The sequence below is a fragment of the Phocoena phocoena genome, chromosome 13 (genome assembly GCF_963924675.1).
Source record: "Phocoena phocoena chromosome 13, mPhoPho1.1, whole genome shotgun sequence".
NCBI lineage: Eukaryota > Metazoa > Chordata > Mammalia > Artiodactyla > Phocoenidae > Phocoena > Phocoena phocoena.
The window spans coordinates 12,637,067-12,656,878 of record NC_089231.1 but is presented as its reverse complement, the minus strand read 5'-3'; positions in this window follow the sequence as shown (position 1 = coordinate 12,656,878).

Here is a 19,812-nt window from a genome sequence, read left to right as displayed (position 1 = left end):
TTACTGCTGATGTTAACTTTAACCCCTTGCTTAGGCCCATTTAAAAAAATATTTTTTAGAATGGTTTTCGTTTCACAGCAAAATTGAGAGGAAGGTGCAGAGATTTCCCACATACCCCGTCCCCACACATGCACAGCCTCCCTCGTTATCAACATCCTTCACTGAAGTGGACACATCGTAATCCCCCAAAGTCCAGAGTTTTACCTTAGGGTTCACTCTTAGTGCTGTACATTCTGTGGGTCTGGACAAATGTATAATGATATGTATCCATCATTATAACATCATAGAGGGTATTCCCACTGTCCTAAAAATACTCCATGCTCTGCCTATTCTTTCATTCGTCCTCCATCCCCCCACCCCTTGGAAACCACTGATCCTCTTACTGTGTCCACAGTTTTGCCTTTCCCAGAATATCACATAGTTAGAATCATACTGTATGTAGCCTTTTCAGATTGGCTTCTTTCACCTATTAATCTGCATTTACTTTCCTTCATGTCTTTTTGTGACCTGATAGCTCATTTCTTTTTAGCCCTGAATAATATTCCATTGTCCAGATGTACCACAGTTTATTTGTCCATTCACCTGCTGAAGAACATCTTGGTGGCTTCCAAGTTTTGGCAATTGTGAACAAAGCCGCTATAAACCTCACATGCAGATTTTTGTGTGGACGTATCTTACCAAGAATACCAAGAAGCATGATTGCTAGATTGTATGGTAAGAGTATGTTTAGTTTTGTCTGAAATTGGTCTGTAGTTTTCTTTTCTTGTAATATCTTTGTCTGGTTTTGGTATTAGAGTAACGTTTGCTTCACAGAATGAGTTAGCAAGTACTCCTTCTTCTTCTGTCCTCTGGAAGAGATTGTAGAAATTTGGTATAATTTCTTTCTTAAATATTTGGTAGAATTAATCAGTGAGCCCATTTGAGCTTGGTGCATACTGTTTTGGAAGATTATTCATTATTGGTTCAATTTCTTTAATAGGAATAAACGTATTCATATAGTCTATTTCTTCTTGTGTGAGTTTTGGCAGATGGTATCTTTCTGGGAATTGGTCTATTTCATCTAGGTTATCAAATTTGTGGCTAGAGAGTCTCTTGGCCTCAGTAAACCCATCTGTAAAATGGGGAGGCAAATTGTTGCCTGCCTGGTTCATGAAGAGGCAGGATTGTGGATTAAGAGCATGGCCTTCTCACAGCAAAGGTGTTACATACATACAGGTCTTATTATCATTAGTGGTAACACTATGTGTTTTCTTTTCTTTCATTGACTTAACATGAAGATTAAAATTTGCTTCTCCCTTGTCTCGAAGAGTCCTGAGCTTAATAAGTCTTCACATGAGGGGTATTATGCGTATGGTGAATTGCAAATACTGGGATGCAAGAGAGTCAGATCCAGGTCTCCTTCCCCATTGTCGAGCTGTCTGCACTTGGACAACTACTTGATTTCTTTGGATCTCAATTTCCTCATCTGTAAAGTAAGCAAAATAAGATTTTGTCTACTTGAAGGTGGTGGCTATCTGTTTTTTTTTCTCTTCTATTTATATTTAATTACTGAAATATATTTAAAATCACATGTTATGCAAAACAACATATTAATTTAGAAATATCGCATTTTTCCAAACACATTTTGCAAAGGATTTTATTCAAATTCCTGCACAGATCTTTACGCTGACATCCTCTTCATCACTAGAGCCACTTCCCGAGTCACACAGACTGTCTGAAATGCAGGGTCTGTCTGAACTATTTTGAAGTGGTAGCTGGACTCCAAGCCCAAGGACCTGTTCACATGACTGACGGGCTTTTTCATCTGCTTTATACATATGGCAGCTGTGACCTCCACAACGTGACCACCTATTTTATTGCTTACTTTTGAAATTTAATTTTCATTTTTATCAAAATAACACACAAGCATAGTTTAAAAAGTCAAATTGTATTCACATACTCACTAAAGGAAGTTCTTACTACCCAGTAGCAACTACTTTCAACTCTTTTTTGCCTCCATTGTCACATGGCTGACATCTTGGGATATCTTCCCATCATCTTCCCTCTGTACATGTTTCTGTGTCCAAACTTCCCTCGTCTTATAAGGATACCAGTCATATTGGATTAAGGCCCATCCTAAAGATGTCATCTTAACTTGATTACATCTGCAAAGATGCTATTTCCCAATAAGTTCACATTTAATTACTGGGGGTTAGAACTTCAACATACCTTTTTTGGGGACACAATTCAACCCACAAGGCTGAATGCCTTCCTTTTATAATAGATGAGAATTTTATATCTCTTATGTCCTCACCTTATTTCCCTGTCCACATCTTCCCAATATATCACAATTCCTGGTTAAATCTACACTTGTTGCTTTCATTATCATAACTATACAAATATTGTTCATAACTGAAGCAAGTATATATGCTATAATTATATTTCTTGTAACTCATCTTGTTTTTCTTAGAGTTTATTGACTCTTTTTAAATTTTCTTGGTTTTTCTTTTTTTTTGAATGTCTGGTTGCTTTCCTACACCCTCCAATGGCCCTGGCCCTGCAAAATGCTTCCAATTAAAATTTTCACTGTAGTCAGAACTGTCCAATTATCAGTAAGTTCATGTACCAGATTTTGAAATCTTTCTGGACTTTTGCTCTGTGGTTCTAGTAATTCCCTAGGTCTACTCTCAGTATTTTGGGAGATGTATCAGACAATATTTTGTTAACTGAAAGCGTGCCTTGTAAATGCCTAGCTCACCCCCATGGGTAGCTTGTAAAAACTGAACCAGCATTTCCTGAAGGTAATACATGGACTGTTGACCACAGGAGAACAATTACTCCTTGTGTTATGTTCTGCTGAACGCCGGCTAAGGGTGTGCAGAGGGTAATGACTTCTGCTTCTGGTGGGGAGAGGGCAAGGAAGAAGACTGTTGGGCCAGGCACTGTAGAATGAAGACTTCTCCCATGAGCTAGACCTTAAAGATGAGTAGGTGTTCACTGGCGAGGAAGGGGAAATGAAATTTCCCTGGTGTACTGAGGGAAATGGCACAAAAGCAGGAAAATAAATGTTTTATTTGGGGAACGGGGCATTCCCCTTGATCAGAAGAGGGGTTCCAGGTCAACTTGCTGAAAACCAATTCACTGCAGGATTAGTTCACTAAAGGAATTAATAATTATTCTTGAATAAATTCAATGAGTAGATATATGTATGATATATATGTATGTATGAATGTATATGTATGTACATGTATATATATGTGTGTATACGTGTAGATGTAATTCTAATGGCTATGTTGGTGAATATATTCTTTTTGAATAAATATATTACTCTTGTGTCTTTTCTCTCCTTGAGCTGGAGAGGCGGAAGACGTTCAAAAGAGAGGGAAGGTAGGGAATCCCAACATATTATCAACTCACATTCCTTCCCAACTGAATAGGCAGCTCTGTCTCCCACCTAGTCTTTCATGTTGAAATGTGATAGTTAAATTGGTTTAGGAATGTCCTCATCCTGAATACAGATTTTGGATCAAGTATCATTCAGTTGGTCCTTTCTATCTGAATGATGGAAGTGGTGAAAATCTACATAAGTGATCCCCAAACCTCAGAACACTTGAAAAGATACAACAGAAAATCATCTTTTCTAGGGGTGAGGCTCAGAGAACCGTTTTTTCAACCAGATTTGGAAAACACTGGCTACACCCCAACCCTTCTGGTCTTGAATTTCAGTATACATTCTAGTTAACTGGGGAACTTGTTAAAGATGGAGATTAGGGGGCTCCTCCCACAAATTCTGACTCAGTAGGCACAGGGTGGAGCCACGCCCTGGAATCCTCATTTTACAATCAACCCTGGTGATTCTGTCAAAACTGACCCCTAGGGCTGCCTGGTGGCGCAGTGGTTGAGAGTCCGCCTGCCGATGCAGGGATAAGGGTTCGTGCCCCGGTCCGGGAAGATCCCACATGCCGCGGAGCGGCTGGGCCCGTGAGCCATGGCCGCTGAGCCTGTGCGTCCGGAGCCTGTGCTCCGCAACGGGAGAAGCTGCAACAGTGAGAGAGGCCCGCTTACCGCAAAAAAACCCCCAAAAAACTGACCCCTAGCGCACAATTTGAGAAGTGATTCCCAACCCTGGCTGCTATTTAGAATTGCCTGGGAACTTCTAAAAAATACTGATTCCAGGGCCCCACTTCTGGATCAATTACATCAGATTTTCCGGGAGTAGAGCTAAGAAATTGTCTTTGTTAAACGCTCCCAGGTAATTCTAACATGTAGCTTGAAAGAGGAGGATCCCAGCTAAACCAGGAATGTCTAGGGAGAGGTTCTTGTTTGACTGCATACACAGAGAGCTTGGTATTTATTTACAATTTAAGACGTTTATTTACATCTCACAACTATTCTGAGTTCCCATTTAATAGATGAAAGAAAACAAGGCTCAGAAAAGTTGTATAATTAATCTGAGGACACATATCTTATGAGTGTTGGAACCAGCATTGGATTCTGGGGCCAAAGATCTCTCCTAATTCATCTTGCTGCTTCCTTCCATTGAGAGATGCTATGGAAAAATGAGAACAAGTTTGTTTAATTCAATTTTGGAATTAAAATTAACTGATGACCAAAATGTCATTGTATAAGGCATATAAAATGTTTTATAAGATTAAGTGGGTCGTGTGCATGTAATGTGATGAATGATTAACCAATGGGACGCAACCCTAGTCAACTGCTGATTTACAGGCATCTTGACCATGTGAAAGAGAGTGAGGTCTGTTCCCCCCAGACATACCAGTGACTTTTGCTGGAGACCCCCTTCCATGAAAGTCAGTCAGTTCCTCCCAGGCAGGGGCTGCCTAGAACAATTACCACTTGCTCTCTCCAGTCCATAGTTGTTTTGAATCTCAGTGGAACATTAATTCATGCATGAAAATGGAGAATACTTAATCCCTTGTCCCGTCCTTTGCAGTGTGGCACATCTGCTCTGACACAACCTTTATGGAGGGGTGTAACCATAGCCGTCATCCCGTCCTCTGCCTCGCCTGTGATGTCACTGGCTGCCAGACTAATGGGGCTTGGCCTTGACTTTGGGCAGATTCATGCTTACTCTCCAAGAGCTCCCAGTAGCCTGGGGCTTTTTGGACACCGCCATTAACTGCCCCACCCATTGCTCCCTTAAGTCACCTATTAGGGGAGGGACTCTCTACAGGGTACTCCTTTCACTTAAATATAGGACTTGTATACCTTCTGCACTCACATAAGTTTTGATTAGGTGCCTTTTTCTTAGTGGATCACAACACAAAAACTTTGATTTTGAAGGTAGACTTTGAGTTTGAAAGAGGGACTAGGGTTATTCCAAGAGCTAGAAATATTCTAGGTTTTAGATTTTTGAATAGTGCTTCAAATAACTAGAATGTTACTAAGAAGTGCTATTTTTGTATGACATGTAATTGCAACCCAAGCCACCCCCCAATGCCTGTATGTCCAGTGTAAATTTCCCTTTCCTCCTTCCCGTGGTCTGAAGTGACAACTTCAACCTGAGGGCTGAACGGCTGATCCTGCAGCCCACAGGCTCCCCCATTCCATCTTCTAGTGACTGTCTCAGCATTACCTTGTCTCATTTCTTATTTTCTCTCCAGAGCCTCTAAAACAGCCCCTGATTCTATCAGGGAGTGTCCAGCAAAGCATGATTTCCTCTAGCCTTCAGTTGGCTTAATACTATTATTTATGTCTCATTCGGACTTTCCCTATAGGATTCTTTTTAAAAAATAATAGCTTTATTGAGATATAATTCACATACTATAAAATTCACTCCTTTAAATTGAACAATTCAGTGTGTGATTTTTTTCAAGATATTCACAGAGTTGTGCTACCATCACTGCTACCTAATTTTAGACGTTGTCATCACCCCTAAAAGAAACCCTGTACCCCTCAACAGTCACTCCCCATTTCACTCTAACCTCCCCTCTCCTCTTCCTAGACAACTATTGATAGACTTTCTGTTTCTATAGATTCGCTTATTCTGGGCATCTCATGTACAGAATCATACAATATATAGTCCTTTGTGATCGACTTCTTTCATTTAGCATGTTTTCAAGGTTCATCCATGTTGTGGCATGTGTCAGTACTTCATTTCCTTTCATGGCTGAATAATACTCCATTGTATGAATATAACACATCTTATCCCTCCATTTATCAGTGGATGCACATGTGGGTTGTTTTCATTTTTGGTGTTTATGGTTAATGCTGCTTTGGACATTCATGGGTGAGTTTTTGTGCACATTTTGGGGGGGTATATACTGAGGGCTTAACTGCTGGGTCATGCCTTTAACAATTTGAGTAACTGTCAGACTGTTTTCCAAAGCAGCTATGTCATTTAGCATTCCAACTAGAAATGTATGCGTGTTCCAATTTTTCTGCATCTTCAACACGTTGATTTTTCTTCTTTTTGATTATAGTCATCTTAGTGGGTGTGAAGTAGTATCTTGTGGCTTTTTTTTGCATTTCCCTAGTCACTAATGAGGCTGAGCGTCTTTTCATGTGTTTATTGGTCATTAGTATAACTTCCCTGGAGATATATATATTTTTAAAGTCTTAGCCCATTTTTAAAAATTGGGTAGTTTGTCTTTTTATTGTGGAGAGACAAAAATTCTTTATACAGTAAATCTCGTACATATGAACCTTCAAGTTGCAAAGTTTCAAAGATGCGAACGTGCATTTGCACGTACAATCGTGTAAGTTAGTTCACGTGTCTGGTGTACACTGTCACGTGCGTGCATCCTCTATAAGCGGTTGTGCTTTTGTGTACTTTACTTCACAGTACTGTAGAGAGTGCAGTAGCACAGTATCTCTATTTCAAGCTAGATCTGCAGGAGGACAACTTCATTGAACTCCTTGCTGTGCAACACAGGAGCTTACTGATGAGGACCTGATGGAATTGGAGTCCCAGAGAAAGGACGAAGAGAGACAAGAGGAAGAAGTAACTGAAGAACTGAAGAGATTCTCAATGCAGGAATGCAAGGGGGTTTGTTTTTTATTTGAGGGAGCACTGTTAGTTTTTGAGGCAAAGAACCCAAACGTAGAACGGTACACAAAGGTTGCAGCAGTTGTTCAGAACACAATCCAGTGCTACCATGTCATCTATGATGAGAAAAAAAAGAGCTACTACCCAGACATCACTGGATCGTTTTTTCAAGAGGGTAGATAGAATTGAATCCAGCAAGGAACTGGGACCTGTGCCATCAATGTCAGGCGTGAGTAAAACTGCAGCTTCCTCCGTCTCCTACTGCTGACGATGCTTCAGCTCTACCATCTCCCACCTCCTCTCCTTTCTCCAGTCAGTAACTCTTCTTGCCTGTTCTCTCGATGCCAGCCCCTGTGTGCCAGCTGTTGTACTGCACTACTGTACTTTTCAAAGTACTCTTCTGTAAGATTAAAACTGTTTTCTTTATTTTTTGTGTTTGTTTTTTATGTATTATTTGTGTAAAAAGTATTATAAGCCTATTACAGTACAGCACTATATAGCCGATTGTGTTAGTTGGGTACCTAGGCTAACTTTGTTGGACTTACGAGCAAATTGGATTTATGAATGTGCTCTTGGAACGGAACTCATTTGTATGTAGGGGACTTACTGTATATTCTGGATACAAATCCCTTATCTGGTTTGCAAATATTTAGTCCCATTCTGTGGAGGAATTTTTTGTTCTGTCTTTTTCGCTTTCTTGATGGTGTCCTTTCTAGCACAAAATGGTGATGAAGTCCAACTTATTTATTTATTTTTCTTTTGGTGCTTGTACTTTTGATGTTGTAGCTAAGAGACTGCTGCTTAATCCAAGGTCACAAAGATTTACTCTTATGTTTTCTACTAAGAGTTTTACAACATTTGCTCTAATATTTAGGTCAATGAACCACCTTGAGTTAATTTTTGTATGTGGTGTGAGGTAGGGAGTCCAACTTCATTCTTTTGCATGTGGATGTATACCTCTCCCAGCACCATTTGGTAAAAAGACTATTCTTTACCCCACTGAATTGTCTTAGTACCTGTATTAGTCAGCTTAGACTACCCTATCAAAACAACATAGACTGGGTGATTCAAACAACAGAAATGTGTATTTCAAAGTTCTGGAGGCTGAGAAGTTCAAGATCAAGGTGCTGCTCCATTTGATGAATTTGTGAAACAAATTTGGGAATGTGCTTCCAAAATGTAATGGTGGAACAGGCATAGGATAGACATCCCCATTCCAAAAGGGAGAAATAGGAAAGAAGAAAGGGCGATGGGTCCCAAACTAGTCCAAGATCTAACAAGGCAAATTCCATAAGATTTTAAGGCTTATAAACAATAGAAGTTTGTTCCTCACAGTTCCAGAGGCTGGAAGTCCAGGATCAAGGTGCCTACAGACATGGTGTCAGTGAGAGGAACTGCTTTCTGGTTCATAGGTGGCTGTCTTTTCACTGTGTCTCCACATGGTAGAAGGGGCTGGGGAGCTCTGTGGGAACTCTTTTGTATGAGCACTATTCCCATTCATGAGGGCTCCACACTCGTGACCTGAACAACTCCCAAGGGCACCACCTCCCAATACCATCACATTGGGCGTTACGTTTCAACATATTATTTTTTGGAAAGAGAGGCATAAATATTCAGCCCATAGCAGCTAGTTAACTCAAGTGCTTCTCTGCGTGGCACACAATTCCGACTATATATGTGTATATATACATAATATATATAATGTTTATATATCTATATAATGTCTTTCTTCATCATTCTAAAATTTTCTTTCACACTTGAACATTTTCTAGTACTATGAATTACTAAACATTTTGGCTCTAGGTAAGATTACCCAAAGGTACTACACAACTTAGGTGAAAATCACAGCTTATACAAATTGGATTTTAGTTATTGACAAATGTGTTTTAGATTAGAAAAGATACTGAGAATCCATGGGTAATCACTGTGGCTGCCTACACCTTTCCATGCACACGTTTATAATACAATGATTTATGACATCAATAGCTCTTTCATAGCTGTTAAACATTTTAAACTATAGCATTGTAAAGATGAGACCTAGATTTTGCTTCCTCTATGTGTTCAACCTCATATATAATCATTTGTCTCAGAGAAGCCTAGAAAGAACTTATTTTCATATGCATAAAGGACTCCGGTAAGTTTGTGTTCTAGCTTTACATGATTTTTTCCCATTGTTATAACACATCTAGGTATTATTTTGACTAAAATTGCAATTAGTAACTATAACACATACATTTTTATCTAGAATATCTTCCTGAAAGTATTGGTTTCTCTTCTTGTCACTTCTGCTATGGGGTCTTAAAAAATTATGAAAACTGTATATGTTAATTGAAATACATTGGAAATATAAGACAATGAAGAGAAAAACAAATATCCTCTAAAGAGTGGCTACTCTTGACCTTCCTAAAATTATATTGCTTTGTTTACTCTCATCCTTATCGTCACAGCCTGGTTCCAGAGCTTCCTTTTAGCACTACAGTGGGGTAAGGGGATCAGGGAGGGGGGATGGGAGGTTGGAAAAAGGAGCTTGATTCCTTCAGAGCTCGGCTTTGGGTAGGAACGACCAGCCCCTGATTTGCCACACCACACTCTTGTTCATTGGAAGGGACAGTTCTTCAGACCCTGACCAGTGGACCATCCTGCTTTCTTCTTGCCCAGGTGGGACCTCCTAATTCTTTCTAGGCCAGTTCTAGGGCTCTGCTTATTTGAATATTCTATCTCAGCTTCACAATATCTGATTTGTTGTTCACAATTTAATTGTTTTACTGTATAAGTGAAATAAAGTCACTACTAAAATTTTAAATTTCTACCTATTTAAAGTTGCTCAGATAGATTGTTTTTTACCTTTTCCGCCTTATGGAATAATTGCAATAATAATACAAAGACTTCCCTTGTATGTTTCACCATGTTCTCCAAATGTTACCATTTTACCATATTGCTTCATCATCTCTCTTTCCCAGTTGAGAATAATCACAGACACGCTGCCCCATTACCTCTAAATATTTCAACGTGTATTTTCTCAAAGACGTTTTCTTACATCTCCATAGTATGACTATCAATATCAGGGAATTAGCATTAATGTAATACGGTTACCTAATCCATGGACCTCATACAAAAATTTCCCATTGTCTCAAAGTCTCAATAATGTCTTATAGAGCTCAAGAAAAAAATATTTCCCACCTCCTTCCTCCCTCCCTTCCTCCCTCCCTTCCTTCCATCTTTCTTTCCTTCCTTTCCTCCTTCCTTTCTTCTTTTTTCCGGTTCAGGATCCAATACAGAATCACACATCCATTCAATTAGCTGATTGGATTTTTATAAATTACCTTTATTGAGATATAATGTATATAATACAATGTACTCACTTTTTAAAATGTATAGTTCAATAAGTTTTGATAAATGCATGCTTCTGAGTATCCACCACTACAATAAAGATATGGAACGTTTTCATCACCACAAAAGGTTGCCTCTTCTCATCAATCTGCTGCTCCTGGTACCAGGCAAATACTAACTCTTTCATTATAGATTAGATTTATCTTTTCTATAGTTTTGTGCAAATGAAATTATACAGTATGTCCACTTTTATGTCTAGCTTCTTTGGCTCCGTATGTTTTGAGATTCAACCATGTTGTTTCATGTCTTCACTGTTCATTTAAAAAATAGCATAGTATTCCTTTGTATGGAAACCACATTGCTTTCTAAAGTAATTTTACCTTCCAATCAGCAATGTATGAGAGTTTCAGTTCCTCCACATCCTTGCCAACATGGATGTGTCCACTTGTTTTAAGTTTAGCAATTCTAAGAGTGTATAGTGGTATCTCATGGTTTTAATTTATGTTTCCCTTATCATTAATAATATTGAGCATCGGCTGATTAGATTTAAAAATCTGTAAATAATAACAATAACTTTTATCATACATCAACAATATGCTAAACTATGAACACTTTACTTGTATTAATTCATTTCATCCTCACAATAACTCTGTGACGTAGGTACTATTATCATTCCCATTTCACAGATGAAGAAACTGAGACTCAGAGAGGTTAAGCTTTTGGCTCAACTGCTTCTCTTGAATTCTGGTTTTCTCCCCGCCACCAAGCCCACCTCCACTCCTGCTTAGTTCTGATCACTCTGGCGCTACTCATCCCTGAAATCGTTCCTGAATTGGAAAAATGATCTGTCTTCAAAATTAACTCATTGTAACTAGCAGTTTCCCCTGTTTCTTGTATCCAGAGGCTGTATACTTCTCTCCTTTTTAACTCTTAAATTCTTCCTCTCTCTTTCTTTTTAAACCTTAAGTATGGAATATTTCAAATGTATTTAAAAGTAGAGAAAATACTATAATGAACCCTCATTTTATCTGTAAATATATGAGGCAGTATCTCTGCTTGAGAAAGATTTTAAAAAACTGTAACCCTGATATAATAATCACACCTGAAAAAATTACATCTGTTTCTTTAATATCATCCGTATCCAATTAGTCTTCAAACCTCCTCTTATTATCACTATCATTATTTACAGTTTGTGTGAAACACGATCCAAATAATTGTGATTACTTGACAGTTTCTTCAAATTAATAGGTTCCCCCTTGAACTCTTTTTGTCCTTGCAGTTTAATTGTTGAACAAAATAAGTCATATGCTCGTAGAGTTTCTTGTAGTCTGGATTTTGCTGATGGAATCTCTATGGTATAAAGTTCTCTTTTATTTCTTATATTTCCTGAAATTTGTAGTTAAATCTAGACGTTTGATCGTATTCATGTTCTACTCGTTTTGGTTAAACTACTTCACAGTTTGATGCTGTGAACTTCCATCCAGAAATACACAATGTCTGATTAAGTCTTTTTTTTGTGATGGTATCAACCATTGATGATCATAGCCTAGATGTGTTAGTTTCTTAGGAGTTATAAAATGGTGTTCCAGTCTTATAATTTCTTCTCTATTCATTAGCTGGAATACGTCTATAAAGAGAAAACTCTTTACCAACTATTTGGTTATCTGAGATTTGCATAGGAAAGGCAAAATAAATGTTGGGTTCTTTCTCTTTCGCATCTGTGCTCAAAACATTTGGTTAGGAGAGTGTATATTCTTTAAGAAGAATGCAACTATAGACTGTTTGCTCATTTGCCAAGAATTGACCATACAAACTCTTTTAGTACAGTCTCATCTTTGGTTTTCCTGAAGAACACGTCATTGCAAATGGAAAATTCACATCTTCTGCCAGACAATGAGCACAAAGAATAATGTGGTATTTTTCGTCTTCAAAGCATTTCAGGGCTAATTATTTCTCCCATTTCCCCAAGAAGTAGATGTTATTAACTTCATTTTAAAGGTAAGAAAATGAAGACTTGAAGAAGAGATGAGAGTAACTTGCCCCAAGCTAAGCGGGTGTCACCATGAAAGATGAGAATATAATTTGTGTATGGCTTAATTTAAAGTTTCATGCCGAGGAAGAGAGATACCAGGAGAGTCAGAGAAAAGGGGAGCTAGAGACCACTGACTCAATTCTGACACCATAAGTTGTGCAGTGTGCAGAGATTCGAGGACAGTCTGGGCCATGGGGATTATCAATGAAACATTTGATGATGTAATGTCTGACAGATGGTAAGTGATGTGCAAATATTGGTCAGATGACTAAAAAATAATTTGCCACACTTTGCCACTATGGGTACCCATATAGTGTGACAAGGACAGAAAGCTTTCCACTAGATTCCAGCTCCTCAATGATTGTACACCAGCAGTTGAAAGACGATAGTTGTTTTTTCTCTAAGTCAGAAGTATTTAGTGTATGCTGATTACCTCTTATATAAAGCAAAGATAGTATTTGCACTAAACTTTGAATATGCTCCATTCAGGCTGACAGATCACATGTAACTGTGAGGCTGCATCAAACAAGAGATGATATAATTCTCGGGAAGAGTCTTCTTAACTCTGGGGTTGGCACTCAGATTTTTCATGGTAGAGATGTTGAAGTTAAAATAATGCCAGGGCTTCCTTGGTGGCGCAGTGGTTGAGAGTCCGCTTGCCGATGCAGGGGACGAGGGTTCGTGGCCCGGTCCGGGAAGATCCCACATGCCGGGGAGCGGCTGGGCCCGTGAGCCATGGCCGCTGAGCCTGTGCGTCCGGAGCCTGTGCTCCGCAATGGGAGAGGCCACAACAGTGAGAGGCCCGCGTACCGCAAAAAAAAATTAAAAAAAAAAAAATAATAATGCCAGCACTTTGGAGCTGGAACATACAAAATTTGTGTTCTCCACCCAGATTAATTGCCCCAACAGCCTATATAACTGCTTAGACCTTGGATAAGATTGTCTCATTAGCACAAACACTGCTGTCTATGGTGGGAGAGTGAGGGGGAAAAGCAACATAAGGTGTTTTTCAAGACGAAGAAACCCAGAAGCCTCTTTCTGACATTAGGTTTGTCTTATTAGTCACCTAAAAACACCTCCTAACCTAAAACCCATCTGATGATCTTTTTTTTTTAATAAATATTTATTTTTGTCTGTGTTTGGTCTCTGTTGCTGCTTGCGAGCTTTCTCTAGTTGCGGCGAGCGGGGGCTACTCTTCATTGCGGTGCACGGGCTTCTCATTGCAGTGGCTTCTCTTGTTGCAGAGCACGGGCTCTAGGCGCACGGGCTTCGGTAGTTGTGGCTCGCGGGTTCTAGAGTGCAGGCTCAGTAGTTGTGGCGCACGGGCTTAATTGCTCCGTGGCATGTGGAATCTTCCCAGACCAGGGCTCAAACCCGTGTCCCCTGCATTAGCAGGCAGATTCCTAACCACTGTGTCACCAGGGAAGCCCCCATCTCATGATCTTTATAATGATTTGGTAATTTATCTCCTCCTTGAAAAGACCTGCTAATACCTTCTGTGTAGTGTAGATTTTAAATTCAGGAATCAAATGCTAGGTTTGATTTATCGAGTAAGAAATCTCAGTTTAATTTGTACCTCGTTTTTCTTCTTTCTATTTAATTCTCAACTCATGTGCCAATAATCTTATTTACTGATTTTTTTTTTAAAGGAACTGCATTCCTTTTTAGGTTTTCTTTTTCCTAACTGAAAGCTAGCCTTGCTGTTATGGCTGCTCAGCTATTACAGGCATCCTTGTAATCTTTTGGGCAGGTAAAGAGGATGGATCTTGCCATTCTCACACAACCTCCTTCTACTCCAGATCTACTCAAAGACTCGCTCCACTTTCCTCAGGCTCCTCCTTCTCTGGCTAATGGTCTCTTCCTGTGAAGCCATGACTAGTAACAGTAGGTAAATACTAGTATGCTCATCAAATTCTGGAATACTAAGAGCTTGAAAAACATAGGTGTAAAACACATATCAACGACGCATTATGTCACACAAGGAGAGTGAATACAGCATCTTTGTAATACTAACAAGTGGTGTAGCTGACAATATAATTCAGTTTAGGGGTGTGCAAGAAGCCGGCTCCATAATAGAGGGACGTGTGGGAGTCACTATCACAGAGGGCAGCCTTGACCCTCTGCCAGTGAATGGCACTGAGCACAGAGCGGCAGGACTGGGCTTGATTCTAACCAAGTGAACAGGATGGTGGTTCAGCTTGTGGTGAGTTGTCACTTGCCCTTCAAAATCTCCTTGGAAAAGAAAACTGATAATAAAAGTGGAAGGTATTTTCTTTGTTTCATTAATTTTCTTCCATTCTTGACTCCATATTTATTTAAAAGAAAATTTTTTTACACATTAGAGGGCAGTGTGGTATTTGAGCAGGCGTAGTGTTTTGAGTCTGAGATCTGGGTGTGAGCTGGACTCTATCTCCTACTATTTGTTATTTAAATTTCTTGTTTTTGTATCCGTTCAGCCAGTCTGTATCTTTTGGTTAGAGCATTTAATCCATTTACATTTAAATTTCTAACATCACTTTCCTCACTTGTAAAATTGGAATCATAGCCCATAACTGACTTTGAAAGAGATAATATACATACAATTTCTGTGGGGAAAAGGCTGGGTATGCAATAAAAACCTATGAACTGCAAAGATCAAAATATAAGTCGTCATAGTGATAGTAATGAAAAATGTCCATTATTTAATATGAAATATTAGAGTCCCCTCTTCCAGGTCTTCATCCTCCTCTCTCACTATTAGTAAATTCCACTTTTATTTTTGTTTTTCATATTTGTTCCTTTGCTGTTGCTCTTTGCTGTTTACAAGACACCCAGACCTAAATGTAGAAAGTGGAAATTGCAGATGAATTGTGTTTGTGTATGTATGTGTGCCTATGTGGGTGTGCTTGTATGTGTGTGATACAGTCAATTCTTAATTTCTCTCAAGTTTTAAGACTATCAATTTTTCTTCCAATTAAAATAAATCTACCCCTTTTTTCCTTATGTTTACTATATGGGAAAAATAATCTCTCTGAGATTTATAACTTCTCTACAGTTTTTAGAGAATAGAAATCATGATAGTTAATATTTACTGGACATTTATTGGTGGCAGGCACTATTCTAAGCACTTTACATGTATTATCTCATTTAATTCTCATGAGGAGTTGCTAATGTCACCCCCATTTTACAGATGCGGAGACTGAGGCAAAGGGAGATTTAGTAGTTTGCTCAAGGCCATGGAGTCCGTAAATGGCAGAGCTGGGATCCGGGCAGTCTCAAGTCAGAATCAGCACTACTGGGACTTCCCTGATGGTCCAGTGTTTAGGACTTGGCACTTCCACTGCAGGGGGCTTGGGTTTGATCTCTGGTCAGGGAACTAAGATCCCACAAGCTGTGCACTGCTCAACGCTATTGGATGGCCTCTGTCGGTGTGTAACGTGCCAGAAGCCTGTAATTTTGAAAGCATGAGCTGTGAACAACCAGTTTTGAACCACTGGGAGGATTTCTGATTCCAGGGCCTAGACGCATCGAATCACAGTCTCCAGGGATTTGGGTCTGGGAATGTGCAACCTGATTGTACTTCCTCTCCTGATTCCGCACTCCCCACCCCTACGTGATTCTGAGGGACGATGATGTTGAAGAACCAGTAGCATAAACATTTTGATCTAATTGGGTAAAAAAGAAAACTTTGATTTACCTACTATAATTTTTAATTCTTTACGTTCCTAAATATTCAAACAGCAACTTTCTTTCTTGGAAGTGGACACCGTTTCCTTTCATAATGACCAGTGTCTGCACCATACCATTGTTACAAATAATGTATTGCTTTCTACTGCTAGATATCCTCTCATGTGTCCTTTTACAAATTTAAGATGTTTATTTAATGTTTAGTGTGCAAAGCACTGTGTCAGTTCTAAAGGATGTATAGATAAATAAAACGCGGTCCTGCTCTCCATGTGGCTTAGGGTCTAGGGAGGGACCAGGCTCCAATGCACATAAGAAGTGGGTGTGTATGAAGGGGTACAAGTACAGAACAGGGCACAGTGAAGAAATGTCTGGTCTCAAGTTTTTCATTGAATGGATTTGGAGCTACAACAAGCAAATCACAGAGTCCTCCAGGTGTGGGAACAAAAGGACACTGGATGGAAGGAATCACCCTTAAATCCCATCTTAGGAGGTAGGGACCAGGGCTTAACAGTTCTCTTCTGAAGAGCCTGCCATGGGGCCTTACATACTACACAGTGTAGGTTGATTCATACATTTCTTCCTCTTCCCCCTAATTCCTTGGAAGCCTCCTTGAGAATTTCCTCCTGTTCCATGTGAAGCTAGTTGGCTTCATGTTTTTGAGACGTGTGAATTCTTACATTCTCTCCTCATTTAAGCGGTCCTGTCATCACATAGGACTAATGCTTATTAGAAGAAGGAGTATTTCTTATATCCCACATAATATAGCCCACACTCCTCATTAAATGGGTACATTTAATCTCAAATTAAACACAAGACTATGGTGTTTAATACAAGTGTGCTTATTAAGGGCACTCCCTGGATTTAAATCTGGTTCCACCATTTACTAACGTTGGGACCTGGGGGAAGTTACTCAGCAGCCCTGTGCCTCTGTAGTTTTTTCCTTTTCAGTTATAAAGTGGAATAAAAATAGAACTTATGTAAAATGGTTATGACAAGTCATGTAGTTAAAGGTGTTACTCATATCGCTTTTAAACATGTGCACACAAGACACTGTGGGCTTAGTTTTCGCCAGGTGCAGACAAGGAATTTGGTTATTTATTTATCTATCTATCTATTTATTTTTTGGTAACAGCTTTATTGAGATACAGTTCACAGACTGTACAATTCATCCATTTAAAGCGTACAGTTTAGTGACTTTTAGTATATTCACAAAGTTGTGTAACCATTGTCATGATTAATTTGTATAACATTTTCGTCACCCCAGAAAGGAACCTCATGCCCTTTAGCAGCACTACCTATTTCCTCCAGTCTCCACCCCGAGTCTAGGCAACTACTAATCTACCTTATATCTCTATAGCTTTGTCTATTCTGGACGTTTCCTTTTAAAAGCATATTATGCTTCTTTCACTTAGTATAGTATTTCCAAAATTCATCTACTTTGCAGCGTGTATCCGTAATTCATTCTTTTTGTGGCTGAAAAAATTCTATGGTATGGATATATCATATTTTATCCATCTGTTCATCAGTTGATGGACATTTGAGTGAGACAGGGATTTGGACTTGGTCACAGCCAGGTTTCCTTCAGAGTTGACCATCGCTTCTCCTTGAATGCTTTATTGCATCAGGTAGTGAGGCAGAGATCACAGTGGCAACTGAGTCAGCACGTGGGCTGGTGCTGTGGAAGAGGAGGAAGAAGGAGGAGAAGGAGGGCCAGGTATGCCCCACCTGTGCTCCCTTCCTGCTGGGGGATCCTGTGCCCCAGACCCTCGGGCTCCGTCTTCCCTGACCTGGCTCATCTTAAAGGGGTCGGGGCTACTTTCTGGTCTGGGGTGTGACATCAGCTTCTGCTGGGCCACTGAGCAGTCCTAGACCTCATCAAGGGAAACTCTGGAATTACTAACTTCTTAAGAAGCACAACTTTATTTTTTTTTTTAAACCTGTGTATCCCTTTATCAACAACTAAAACAGAAGGTATCTGTTGTACAACACAGTAGTAATTGGCTGATGGGAGATTTATTATGCAAAGGCCCAGTTGTGACAGACAGCTTTTGGAAAGTAACTTGTCAAGAAACATAACTTTTGACATATATACACTAATATGTATATAATAGAAAACTAATAAGAACCTGCTGTATAAAAAATAAATAAAATAAAATTCAAAAGTTCCAAAAAAAAGAAACATAACTTTTTAATCATAAGAAATGACATATGATGACTGTAGGAAATTTGGAAGATACAGGAAACTATAGAAAGAAAATAAAAATACTCTTTAATTTCATTAGCCAGAAATAACGACAGTTAAAATTATTTTATGCATTTTCTTTGTCTTCTGAGTACACACACACATGTAATTTCTTAATATAAATCATACAACCTTAAGTGCATTATGGCATGAAACAAAAGTTTCCATATACATATTTTATATATATATATATTTAACCTACTCTTAGACAACTTAATTTTGTGAGTATTTTTTTAGTTATTTGCTTATTGATGGACATTCAGCTAGTTTCTAGCTTTTCTGTTATAAATAATACAAACGTGGACATTTCTGTACGTTAATCACTGACCTTATCTGTAATTATTTCCTTAAGAAAGATTTCTAAAAGCTGTATTCTTGGGCTGAAGGAGATGATTACTAATAAGGTAACATATTGCTAAATTATTTCCCAGAAGAGTTGACCAATGTACATTCCTACCAGTTGTATTGAAATTCTTATTTCTACTGGATACTTTGGAAAGGTTGCATTTTGATTCTTCTATTTGTTCCTTTTGTCCTATAAGAATTATATAAGAAAAGAAAATGATAACATAGTGTATATATGCAAATATTTGAACAGCTGACTGTGAAGTCACCAGATCATATAGCTCTGTTACCTAATGAATTAAAACCCAGTCATTAATGAACTAATATGTTTAATTTTTATTTCATTTTTATGTCACATCCAAATGTATTCTATACTCTCCATTTTCAAGAGTAATTGAGCTCTGTTTGGTTAGGTAAAGGCAGGCTTTCACTCTTTGACCTTTACATCCAAAAGGAACATAAGGACAACAGGTCCAACACCTCCCTCTTTTTTACTGTGAAGGATTCCGAGGTCCAGAGAAGTTAAATATTTTGCCTATGATTAATACCCAGTGAGCAATGGAGTATGGCTCAGAATCAACTCCGAGATGAATTATCTTTCCCACACTGTCATCTCTCTTTTCTCTACATCCATCAACGAAATCTAAGTTGGTTAAAATTATTTTATGCATTTTCTTTGCCTTCTGAGTATACACACACATGTAATTTCTTAATATAAATCCTACAACCTTAAGTGCATTATGGCATGAAACAAAAGTTTCCAAATTCAAGATGTGAATTTTCTGCTTCGCTTATGCCTTTACACAGAGTATTAAAGATTTTAAAGGCAAATTATTCCACCTATGCCATCTGGTTGTCTGTGGTTTATCTCTGGAGTACTGATCTTTATTTTTTTCACTTAGTTTTTTTCCCCCTTAAGTTTGCATCTTAGTAAAATTCATGTAAATTCATGTACATTACCAGAATTCATGTAAATTATTTTCCAGAAAAGGTTGTTGTTTAATATAAAATTTCTTCTAGATGGAATTTTAGGCTTCTCAAACGCTAGATGATGATAAGACAAGAAGTATGAAAACATGTTAAGCTGTTGGATTCTCGAAATGGACATAGTCAGGGTTAGGATTATAAATCTGGGTTTTGGAAACTTTTTTTCTATCTCAGAAACTCTAAGGTGAAGTTGCCATATCTTTCCTGACTCAGTTTCTCCAT